Source organism: Tiliqua scincoides, chromosome 1, assembly GCF_035046505.1.
Source record: "Tiliqua scincoides isolate rTilSci1 chromosome 1, rTilSci1.hap2, whole genome shotgun sequence".
In the NCBI taxonomy this organism is placed as follows: Eukaryota; Metazoa; Chordata; class Lepidosauria; order Squamata; family Scincidae; genus Tiliqua; species Tiliqua scincoides.
The window spans coordinates 103889371-103901381 of NC_089821.1; the positions used below are offsets into that span (position 1 = coordinate 103889371).

The following is a 12011-nucleotide window of genomic DNA, read 5'->3' on the forward strand; positions in this document are numbered from 1 at the left end:
TAATGTAGCAAACATTAAAGCTGATCAGATCTTCGTACCCTTCTGTAGGTTCACTGAGCTCATGGGGGCAGGTGGGATTATGCTCACTTTCAGACTTTCGACCCTCCCATGTGGGGATCAGGAAGGTGAGGGCCAGCAGGTGCAACGCCACTTACTCTCCACCTGTTCACTGAACCCCTGGAGGGAGAAAGTATGAACAGGGCATTTGAGTGGGCTGGCAGATGAACATGGCAGAAAGCATAAGGAATGCGACTGACTCCGAACACTCAGAGTTTATGGTCTAACCAACTGATGAAGTTGGGAACCTCAGTTTATAATATCTTCTTCCACATTAATGTACACGCAGCTTCCTGACTCATGTTACATCTCCCAGAATAGTCATTGTTGGCCATGTTAAAAAAAAAAACGGGAATAACGCAATTCAAAATTCATGTCTGTGAAATCACGAGATTCATCTGGCTGCCAGTGAAAAAGAAAAAAAATTACTGTTCTTTGGAACACTTATCTTGGAAATCACATAGGGGAGTAACAAAGGATGTGATATGGGAATGTAATCACTCCTGGAAACCTGGCAGGTCTACTGCTAGGTTTATTGTCATATCAGTAACCTTTAAACATTTCAACATTAAAGTTAGATACCACTCCTAGGTTGATGACTGTTTTGCAGTTCTAGGGAGAGATGGGTGCTGCTACTGTATACAGTCCATATAAAATTATAATAACAAGTGAGGTGTAATGGTCAGGTTTGCACCAGAGAGAGCAGGGTTCACAGTCTTTCTCAGGTATATACAACTCACAGGATGACCCTTGACCAATCTCTGTTTCTCAGAGTAAACGACCTCACAGGGCTGTTTGGAGGATAAACAGGGGAAGCAAGGGGGAAAGCCTTATATACCACCCTGAGCTCCTTGAAGGAAGATGAAAAGAAAAATATAATAGATAAGACTTTTATAGTAAATTCTTATGTATATATACTGAAAAGTAAGTCCCATTGTGTATACAGGACAGAAATCTCAGACAACTAATGTAGGATCAGAGCCGTGAAAATGAGCTATGCATAAGGATATCTCTCAGTCACGTGTCTTACTAGGTGTCACTCTCTAACATGCTCAATCCTACATCTGCAATATGGGGATAAGGCCACCCTTCTGCTGCTGCCATTTCACATGGGGGGTGGTCATTCATTGCACAGTCCCTCCATCATGCAAGGCAATAGTGGGAAAATTCTACTGGGTGCTTTCTTTGCTGGGGGCAGAGCTTCTTTGGCTGTTTGCTGGTGTCTTCGCCATCTCAGTGCACAGGCCCAATCCACCTGCACAGATCAATCTGGACTTTGATCTGGCACACATGTGCATATACATGCATGCATGCAAACCCTCCCCCCCACACACACACACACACACCTCCTGCCTCCATATGGCATATCACAAACTCTATTAGAAACTTCTTGAAGGTTCGAAATTAGTTTACCATGTGCCACGGGGTGGGGGGTGTTTGTGGAGAAAAAGCACCCTGTTGGTCTAAGAACTAGTTCTTTGTTTTATGGTTCTTTGAGTCCTGGTCAAAGCAGGCTGAAAATCCATCGCTGTCTGCACTGAAACGCATCTCCATGTTCAGTGACACCATATCCATCCTGTAAACATTCTTACAACATTGCATGAAATCTGTTACTGACAGTTATCCTTCCTGAACGATTTAAAATACTGTAACTAGAGAAGAGCCTACTAGACAAAAATAGCCATGACTGGACAGGAACTTCCAGATCCATTACTCATGAGCAATTGATTCTGTGAACTGCATTCAGAAAATGTTTTTCCTCCACATGTAGCGGCTGTTACCAGATATAAGGAGCTACCACTTCACTATGGAAGAAAAAAATCTCTAGTAGCAATAGCACAACCTCTCCGCAACAACTAGCACATTTCATACCCTCCAGTTCAGCCAGAACAGCCACACTTTTCAGTGTCCCATCTCTAGAAAAACCTCACCCTCCAATTGTCCAGATCTGAAAAAGGTACATATCTTTTTTTTTTTTTTTGTGCAGCAGGCACCACAAACAAGCTGCCTTCCAGGTATTTAAAGAATACCGGATTTATATATAGCTTATGATGAAGCCCAAAGCTTTAACTTTGGATCATATAGCTAAATAATTACAAGTTCTCACCAAGGGAAGCAAAGACATTGGAATGAAATATATTCTTTTAAAATTAATTGCTGATTGTGTTTTTGTCCACTCTCCAAACTTTCCTCCCCAAAGCCTTGATGCTGAAGGCAAATTAGATCTTTTGCTATTGGTTGGTCTTTGCATTGATATGGGGGGGGGGGTGAGATAGGCTGAGGGGGAGCCAGCTGGACCTGTGATTGAAGTTGCAAGAGTGAGAGGTGAATAGTAGGACTTTCTTGGGCAAGGAAATACTTGGTTCAGCCATCTACCTCCTCCTTTATAACACTGATCAGCTACAACAGTTAAAGACTGATAGTGAAGATAAATAGTGAAGATAAAACTTCCTCCTTCTACCGTGCTGGTAAGTTGTCTAAAGATTTTCTTATTTAATGAATTGGGCTGCTGAAAAATGGAGGGGGGGATTAAAAGCCAAGAGTGAGTGATTTTGCAGAAACAAAAGTTTATCCTCTAAGCATAGAGGCAACCCACCAAGGTTTTCTGAGGGGGGGGGGAATCAAGGACAACTAGGAATTGATTGTTGCATGGAGGGGAACAGAATGTGTCTTGGGTTGGGAATTGCTGGCAATGGAGACAGTATCAGGAACTTCTCAAGAAAGCTGCCGAGACTCTAATCTGTGTGGGTGACATGTCATCACTCTGCAATGCTTCCAAGCGTGTGGGGAAGGAAAGGCTGCTGTTTCTCAGCAGTGACGGGAAAACACTCCACATATGCACAGAGGTGCAGTTTTCCTTATTCCTTAACACTGTTTTGTGCTTAAGAATGATCTGTCATAGATTTGTTGACTAATTTTGGGTGAGTTGCTATCCATCTGTGTTCATCATCTGTAAGATATGGCCAGTGCCTTCGAAATGGTATAAATGCCACACAGCACACGCCTTGTACACATTTGATTTGACATCTGTGGCATGCTCAGTGCTTGTGCTGTCTGAATCAGTGGACTCCCATACACTTTCCTTCCTGATATGTGGCACATTTTGAGACTCGACTGTGTTAGCACACCGTTGTTCCCCAGGACATGTGAATGGGCTGTCAGATCTTCCCCTAGTTTAACCCACTCATGCCCAGGGGTGTTCCCATTTGCATCTGAGAAATGTTGCAAGATTTGCCTACTTAATTCATCACTGACACACCATCAAAACATCCTTTTGGACAGAGGTTAATAATGAATTACCTGTTGTGCTCATCATCTGCAGTGCTGGGAGGGTCTTCTGCTGATGGAACACTAGTTCCATCAGCAGAAGGTGTCCTTCCTAGAATTGGGCCCACCATGTCTAAATAACTTGGTTGGCAACCTTCGGTCTCGAAAGACTATGGTATAAGCCTACAGCACCTGGTATTCCCAGGCAGTCTCCCATCCAAGTACTAACCAGGCCTGACCCTGCTTAGCTTCCAGGATCAAATGAGATTGGGCATGTGCAGGGTAAAATGCATGTCATTGTCTGAGTTTGACCATAGGACATCCTTTCCTACTTTAATAATTCAGGCATTTTTTTTCAGTTGCTGGGTAGACCCTTCAACTCTTCAGGAGACAGTCTCCCCCCCTCCCTTGGAAATCATTGTGTTGTACCCAACTTACTGTAAGAGGGCAGCCTTTTAAAAACAACACTCACCAGCTAAGTCATCTGCCAAGAAACCAAAGCTGCTGCAAGGTTTATTGATTCATGAATGCATCTGCCGAGTTCTGCAAAAGCTTCCAAGCAGTTTCCAGAATAGAAGCATTCTAAACATCAGTCCCAATGCAATGATAAATAAAATACAGACAATGCAACAACATTTCAGCTACAGATATTGAGGGCCCAATCCATAGCATGCTCTGGATTGGCAGTGCTCTGTTGGCAGTGTGGCACGCTTGGCAGGAAAGCACTGCAACAGTTGGCGTTTGCCTACTATATAAGCAGTTTTGCTTTTTTTTTTTTTTTAATCTTAAGGTTGTATCATATTGTATCACGGGCAGTACTTTTTTAAAACACGTGCTAACACCGCACATAAGGAGAGGAGCATTTGTGTGCAGGGATCCTATGTTGAAGGAAATGTAATTCAATAATGAAAGGATGGCTGAGGCAAGGTGCACCAAAGCTCACTGAAAGCTCTCAAGAAACAAACAAAGGAATTTCAGTGGGATTCATTATTCTAACACACACCCTCTCAGGAGGGAGGTAGTGAGAGGGTGGAATGGGATGTGGTGGGCAGAAGGGGGGAAGATGGAGAAGGGGAGGGGGACAGACTGGGCCCAGGAAGGGGATGGGTTTGGTGGGCAGTGGTGCCCGCTGAATCCTAATCCCTTTCCTGGGCCTGATCCGCTTTCATGGGTTAACACGTTGTGCCAATTGCAGAGCTGGCACACGTCCAAATTAAGCCATGGCAGCTGCAGGGGCTTACCCCAGGGCAAGGCAACAAATGTTTCCCTACCTTCAGGAGGCCTCAGTGTGCCAAAACTCCCCCACAGGATACAGTGGAAGTTGCATTGGTGTCATTGCATTGCTGTGCAGGAAGCTGGCCAGAATTGAGCTGCCTGTGTACTATGCTGTTGCACTGTGGCCAAAGAATTGGACAGAGACACTCCATTGAACTCTTAGCACTGTTTGCTTGGAGGCTGACAATGCCAAGTAGAGAACTTGCTACAGTTTAAGGAATTTTTCAGACCCAGCCTTGGATCTGTGCTCCCAAGAGGTGTTTTAAGTATCCAAATATCCTTATGCCCTGTAAATAAACCATTACAGTAATTTAAAAAGGAAATTTAGAAGGTTGGCTTACAGCAGGAGGCGGCAATACTAATTGCAACTATGCAAATATTCAAAGCCCTTTGATGTTTTCAGGTAACATCAAGTGATTCCCAGAAAGGGAACGGGGCTATTATTGGCAATGTGCAAATCTGTTTGTCCTGATTGACTGTTTATACCAAGAGAATAATGATACCTGCATCCAACAATCAGGTAGCTTTGCATAAAAGAGACATTGCGGTGTAGTGACTAGAGTCATAATAAATTAAATACAGAACATAATAAAAGTCATGTGGAGGTTGATTACATCCAATTGCTTTCATAATACTTTGTATATATGTTCTGATATTCAGATGAAAACCAAATAAACCTGATAAGTCTGACTTTAAAAAAAAAATTTCTTCTTTTGCTGTGCTTGAAATACAATTTCAAGTTTTTATTCTGTTTGGGGGGGGGGGGTTTGCACCATTTAGGTCCTAATCCTATCCTCCCTGAGTGCCGACATTGGGCTCCAGTGTCAAGCACTGGGTGTTGCAAGTGTGCCATGAGGCATGTTCATGGCATCCAGGGAGGAGGGGCGTCCAGTGCTGGGCTCAGGACGCCAGTCTGCTCAGCACCAAGTGGAGACCCCACAGGAGTTCCTTTGCGGCGGTGCAGGCTTTCAGTGTTTGGGGAGGTGTTCTGGGGTGGGGGGGAGTGACTGGTTCAGGAGGAGGGTAGGACCAGCAGAGCAGGGTCCACCAGATCCTATCCTCCATGTTGGGCTGCAAAGCCTGACACAGAGGTTCTTCAGTCTGCACTGGCAAAACAACCAGCGCAGATTCAAGTAGCCCCATTGCGGGGTCTGCACCCTTACTCAGGGAGGAAACTCTGCAGGGCCACAATATCTTGTGGAGTGATCACCATTTTGGCCCTGCAGAGGATAGGACTGGACTATTATTTATTTATTTATTTATTTATTTATTTATTTATTAGCTCAATGAAAATACCTTTTGTAGGACTACTACCATCTGCCGCTTGGTTTACCTTCTCGAAAGGGAGTGGGTTCAGGGCACATTAAGCAGCGAAAAATTGTTTCTTTTTACTTTTTGCAGTTGACAGTGGGTGCAATTCTACAGTCAGTCCAGAAGAGTTACAGAAGAGCCAGCTCTGATCTTCCTAGTAAGAAACTAATTTAGCATTTTCCAAACGGTTTCAAAGCCATTTTGGACAATGGTGTTTTGTAAGAGGCTCCCAAGGCTCTTTCCGCCCACTCAGAAAATGTTGTTTTGTTTTTGTAATGCTGTTGCAGAGGCTTGGCGTTTTCTGAAAGGTGGTTTCTCTTTGTTCACTACATCTCATTTGCAATTGTATTGCCCTAACCTCTCACCCTTCCCAACAAGAGCTAACCTGACAATGTGGAGGGAAGGCAATGTTTTGTAAATTTTCTCAATAGCAAAAAGCCAGCCTCTGTGACTTCCCCTCCCACCACTGAATGCAGTGCATACATTGGGGGTATGCCTACTACATAAGCAATTTTCTACTGTTAAAGTTATTCAAACAGTTTTTTCTGTCTTCATAAAGTTCTTAAGCCATCTGCTTCCCAGTTTTTCAAGCCTGGGTGACGAACCACCAATACTACTACTAGGCCATGAGAGGGCCCCAATCTGGATTGGGAGCATGATGCAGGAAGTTAACACTTTCCCCATGCTGCTTTTCTGCTGCTGAAAATTTCCCCCTCCCCATAAAGTTCTTTCCCACTGACATTGCTAATTTCTGTCAATGAGGAAAGCATCAGTTTCATAGGGCATGGGAAAACAAGAAATGCCACCTAGGGGCAGGACTACACCCACCTTTCCTGTGCTGCAGTCAAATTAGGGGTGGATCTTTCTGGCCAAAAAATACAAACCTGTTCATGTAATGGCTTATTTGACCTGAATTCTCCACTCCACCTTGCAAAGTGGCCATGTGCTCCAGCTTCTCTCAGCTGGCGGGATCTGCCTCACCCTCTGGATCTTCCCTGAAAGCCACAGATATTGCCAGCTGGGTTTCCCACATCATGCTATGGCAGCTTCTACAAGCTGTTTCAAAAAAGAAAAAGAAAAATGGACACACACTTTAATGAGCTCTCATTCATATACAGTGGTGCCTCGCAAGACGAAATTAATTCGTTCCGCAAATCGTTTCGTATTGCGAAAATTTCGTCTTGCGCAGCGCAGTTTCCCATAGGAATGCATTGAAATTTAATTAATGCGTTCCTATGGGCAAAAAAAGTCAGAACAAAGTCAAATTTGGTTTACAAAGTGTTTATTAAGTGCTCTTTAAAGGCATACATACTGTACAGAGGATTTCAAAAATTTCAAGCACAAAACTTCAACTTTTTAATTTTAAAAATTCATCTTGCGAAGCACGGCCATAGAAAAAATTCATCTTGCGAAGCACAGCATAGAAAAATTCGTCTTGCGAGTCACCAGAAAAAATCGCAAAAACACTTTCGTCTTGTGAGTTTTTCGGTGTGCGAGGCATTCGTCTTGCGAGGCACCACTGTATATAGTACCTCCTTATAGAAAACCTGCAACACTCAAACATCTAAGGAAAGTCATTGAAGAGATGTACAGAACCACCCCAGGAGACACTTTGGTTGCTACCAGCAGATCCCTTAGTCAACTATGTCAGCGGTGTGTAGACGCCAGTGGGGAACATTTTGAGAACTTGGTCTAATGGATTGATTGATTAATAACCTGGTCAAACAACACCATATGCACCTGCTAATAACCCCTGCTAATTGGGTAAGAGGCACTTTTTCAAGTGGGTGCTCCTTTTTTTAGCAGGGGGAGAGTAACTGGCCCACCTCACCCCAGCACTGTCTGTTCTAGTGGCTGTCTGCTGGTATTCATTTGCATCTTTTTAGATTGTGAGCCCTTTTGGAACAGGGAGCCATTTAGTTATTTGATTTTTCTCTGTAAACCGCTTTGTGAACTTTTAGTTGAAAAGCGGTATATAAATACTGTTAATTAATACTGTTAATATGCAGTACATGTGTGGACTATAACATCATAGTATAGGTGTGAATGATAGTGTCATAAATTTGATGTGCTGTATATAACCAAATCAGAGTGCGAGGGAGTTAGGAGGTAGAAAACCAGAAATAAAACTCAGCGGTTCGAAAGCATTGACACATCCTGAAAAGAGAGTGGCTTTTCTCCCATTTTAGGTATGATTTTTTCATTGTTCCCATTTTTCCACCATGTTTAGGGAGCTACTGAGTGAGACGCTGATTTCTAGCTCACACCTTTCCGGCTTCCACACATTTCTGTCAGAGCGCAGATAGCAAAGCTGCCACTTCTGTTATTTTTCTTCCAGGCTCAACGAGCCGCCACACCAGTTGGCTCGCCAGATGCTTTGCTGAATTTTGTGTTGCTTCTACCTCCTGCTGCTCTTGATTTCAGAGTGGCAGAGAAATGAATAGGTAGAGAGAAGGGGGGAGGTTCAAAGGGGAAGCTGAGGACAGGCAGATCTTTTCTTCAAGGTGGCTCTCAGATTGAAAGAGCAAGGAGCTTCCAGAAGGGTGTCAGAAATAGGCCAAAGAATCGTCAAAGGTGAGGTGTACAGCATTTAAGATTTCCACTGTTGAGTCCATCTGTTTCCAGAAGTAGCTGCCTTCCCTCTGAGCGGGTCTGGTTCAAGGTAATTATATTCAAACCACTGCTGTTTGAGCAGATGTCCTTGGTGCCCCTAAAGCAGTGTGAATTATTCAGAAATGGCTACCTCACCCCAAGCCTCTTGCTAAGGAGCAAGAACAGCTCTTTACAAAAGCATCCCATTGAATGTTTCCATCCTTAAAAGCTACATGTTCAAAATCCACCTCCTGAACAGTATTTCTCCCTAGCAGCTTTTATGAGCCTCTCGGAGGCATTAGAGGTGCTCTGAAAGTGTCTATTTTTAAAGCTTTTGTGAAGTAAGCTTCCCTCAGCAGTGGACCTAACACTGGTAGAATGGGGCAAATGCCCCAGGCACTAAGTCCACGCACCTCTAGAACCGTGCAGGAAGCCCCATTGAGGCTGCCAATGTGGTTGGACGTGGTTCCCCGCACTTCCACGGGGAAGCTTTCTAACGCTTCCCCAGTCGGTCTAAGGGTCGCGCGAGAAGCAGTCGTGCGCTAGAAAGGTTGGGGGCGGCTTTACATGTGGGGGAGCAGCATCTTCTGGGGGCTGCATCTCAGACCTTTGCCCCAGGAGCGGAGCAGGGTAAGTCACCACTGCTTCACCCCCCAAGGATGGTGCTCTCTAAGCATTAACTAAGAGGTGCAACTTGCATTTGGAGCTCTGTGCACTCCTGCTCCCACTGCTTGAAAGGCCAGTTTGAATATGTCAGCTAAACAGTGGCATGGCTTCCTTCTGGGTATGCATTAGATCAGGGGTGTCAAACTTAAGGCCTGTAAGCTGAATGAGGCCTCAAGAATCAATTTATCAATTTATCCAGCGCCCCCTTATAGTTGGGCTCTCCTCTATTGATAATTTGCCTCTCATATCTTATTTCTGGCCATCATCTGCTTAATGATGTCACTTCTGGCCCTCAGCAGGCACCATGAATGTTAACTTCAGCCCACTGCATGAAACAAGTTTGACACCCTACATTAGCTCCTCATGTGGATCAGGCTGCCTGTCTCCTTCCTGGCTCATTCAGCTAAGAATGAGTACACATAAACTGGACCTAGGAAGCTAGGGGTAGAGCTGCCACCAGTTCTGTCGAAAACCAGATTTCAATATGAATTTGGAAGGCCCTGCTGAGAAAAGTCATCTGCAGAATTTGGAGGGAGCCTAAAGGATTTCATATGAATTATTCTTTCCATTTAAAAGCATGCTTAAGAATAAAATGTGGATCATAATTTATGGTACTGATTATTTCAGCCATTCTCATACTGTGGGCCTGGGACCCACTAGTGGGTCATGACCCTATTTTGGATGGTTTGTGAAACTGACTGGGCAGAGTAGGGGCTATGTGCATCAAGGGTGAAACATGCTGCAACAGTGGGGAGGAGCTACCTGATTCTAGCCACACCCCACGGCATTTATAAATCAGTCAGCAGTCTCTAGGAGCTCTAAAAAGTTTTGGAACCTTTGCTCTAGATCAGCGTTTCTCACACTTTTAGGGAGCTTTACTCCCTCTGTAAGTTCTTGCAGGGGAGGTGCTAGGGGGCCAGGGGAGTACTTTGCACTTACTTCAAGAAGGCAGGGCTGCAGCAGGCTGTAGGAGGTGCTGTAGGAAGTGCTTTCCGCCCGCTTTTAGTGAAAGTTCCAAGCCTCGGGGAGTGCTGCGCAGGGCTCCCTGCACCTCCTGCAAACTGCTGCAGCCCTGTCTTCTTAAAGTACATGCAAAGTACCCCCCTCACCCCCCCTTAGTGATGCGATCCTGGAGATTGCATCACTGCCTTCCTCCCTTTCTCCGCCCCTTAAAGGGACAGGGGAAGCGTTACACGAACTGGTGGGTCGTGACCCACCAGTTTGAGAACCTTGTCTAGATTATTCAACAAAGGACTGACTCTAATTATATATATACACAATTGACCCCTTCACATGTGATCAGGATGAGAAAGCACTGTTAAGGGCACCCATCCTGCCCCATCCCAGCATGGAGGGCACCATTGCCTAATTCAGCGTGGAAGGGCTCATCCGATTCATGCATAGAGCGATGCGCTTGGATGAGCCCTTCCACGCTGAATTAGGCAATGGTGCCCTGCATGCTGGGATGGGCAGGATGGGTGCCCTTAACAGTGCTTTCTTGATCAGCTGACACATACTAACTCCAGCAGGTGGGTTAGATAGCTGTCCTAGGACCAGGAAGACCAACAGTCGACAAAACATGTTGGTTCTGTCATGTGCTCTTTCTGCAATGGCACTGATTTCAAAGAGTTCCAGGGAGAACAATGCAGGACAGGACCACTGGCTGACTGCAGCAGGATGGCCCAAGTGCCTTTTTAAAAATGCTGAGGCATTGCAGAAGCCACTGAGGGTCCAAAATAGTGGGGGCAAATTGACCAAAAGAATAGGAGGACACTGAGGATTTTCACCACATGGACACAGTTACACCACATTGTTGTTGCACTGGGAAATGTTTGGAGGAAAGGCACTCAGCCAATTTGCATCTACAGCATTCCTCTGTCCTTAGGACACAAATCTTAGGGGTAGAACCTTTGACAAGCTACAGGGAGACTGAGAAGAGGCATTAACCATGCTGCCATAGAAGAAGGGGGAAACCATGTTCTAGCCATCTGGGCAACCTTATGATGAGGTAGCATGAGCTGAAGCACTCACTTTGAGCAGCAACATTATCGAGGCAACAAAATGTCCCCTGCTGTCCCACTCCACTTCACATTCAGCATTTCCAGCCCCATTTAGCAGCTCCCTGGGGGCAGAATCCTGTAATTGTGCCACACGAGTCCACCTCTACTCTCCACAAAGCCTGCTGGTGCTGCACCAGTCTGCACATTCATTGGCGCTCTGGAGCTTCCCAAGATTCTGCACATGTGCCAACAGGCCTCCCAGAGATTCCTTTTACAGGTGTCAAGGGCTCTGGAAACTGAAAGGTTTGAGAAGCGCTGCTTTAGTGGAACTACCAAGCAAAACTCAAACTGGGAGTTAGCCGCACATTCCCAAATGCCTTAGGTAAGCCCTAAGTACAAAGCAATATAATGTTTAGCGCATAGCAGGGAACATATCTGAGAACAAAGGCAGCTGCCAAATACAAAGAAATGGCTATCAAAGAAGCCCCAATCACATTTGTAATACCAGGAGAACTTCAGGCATGATCTGGGTGATGACTATAACAATGAACATGAAGCAAAGAAGCAGACAACTTTTTTTTTTACTCTATTAACCTCTTTGCTTTGCAAATAATTGATAATGAAATTCACAGATCATAATACCATTTCAATATATGTGTTATGGGGGATATTTAATTGGTTCTCTGGACTAGGGAACAAAAGAAAAAGCATGTACGGTTTTGAATAGCACCATTTTGAACGCCCTCTCTTTTGAGCAAAACTTGTACGAGATTGCTTACAATGAAAGGTCATCAGCACTGAACACTTTCCACCAGAGACCTCTCTGATTCAATTTGGTTTAAC

General features: G+C 44.8%; 1 pseudogene; it reads right to left on the minus strand.

Moving 5' to 3' along the window:
* Window positions 1-3504: 3504 nt before the first annotated feature.
* LOC136637478 (5S ribosomal RNA) lies at window positions 3505-3623 on the minus strand (annotated as a pseudogene).
* Window positions 3624-12011: the final 8388 nt, after the last annotated feature.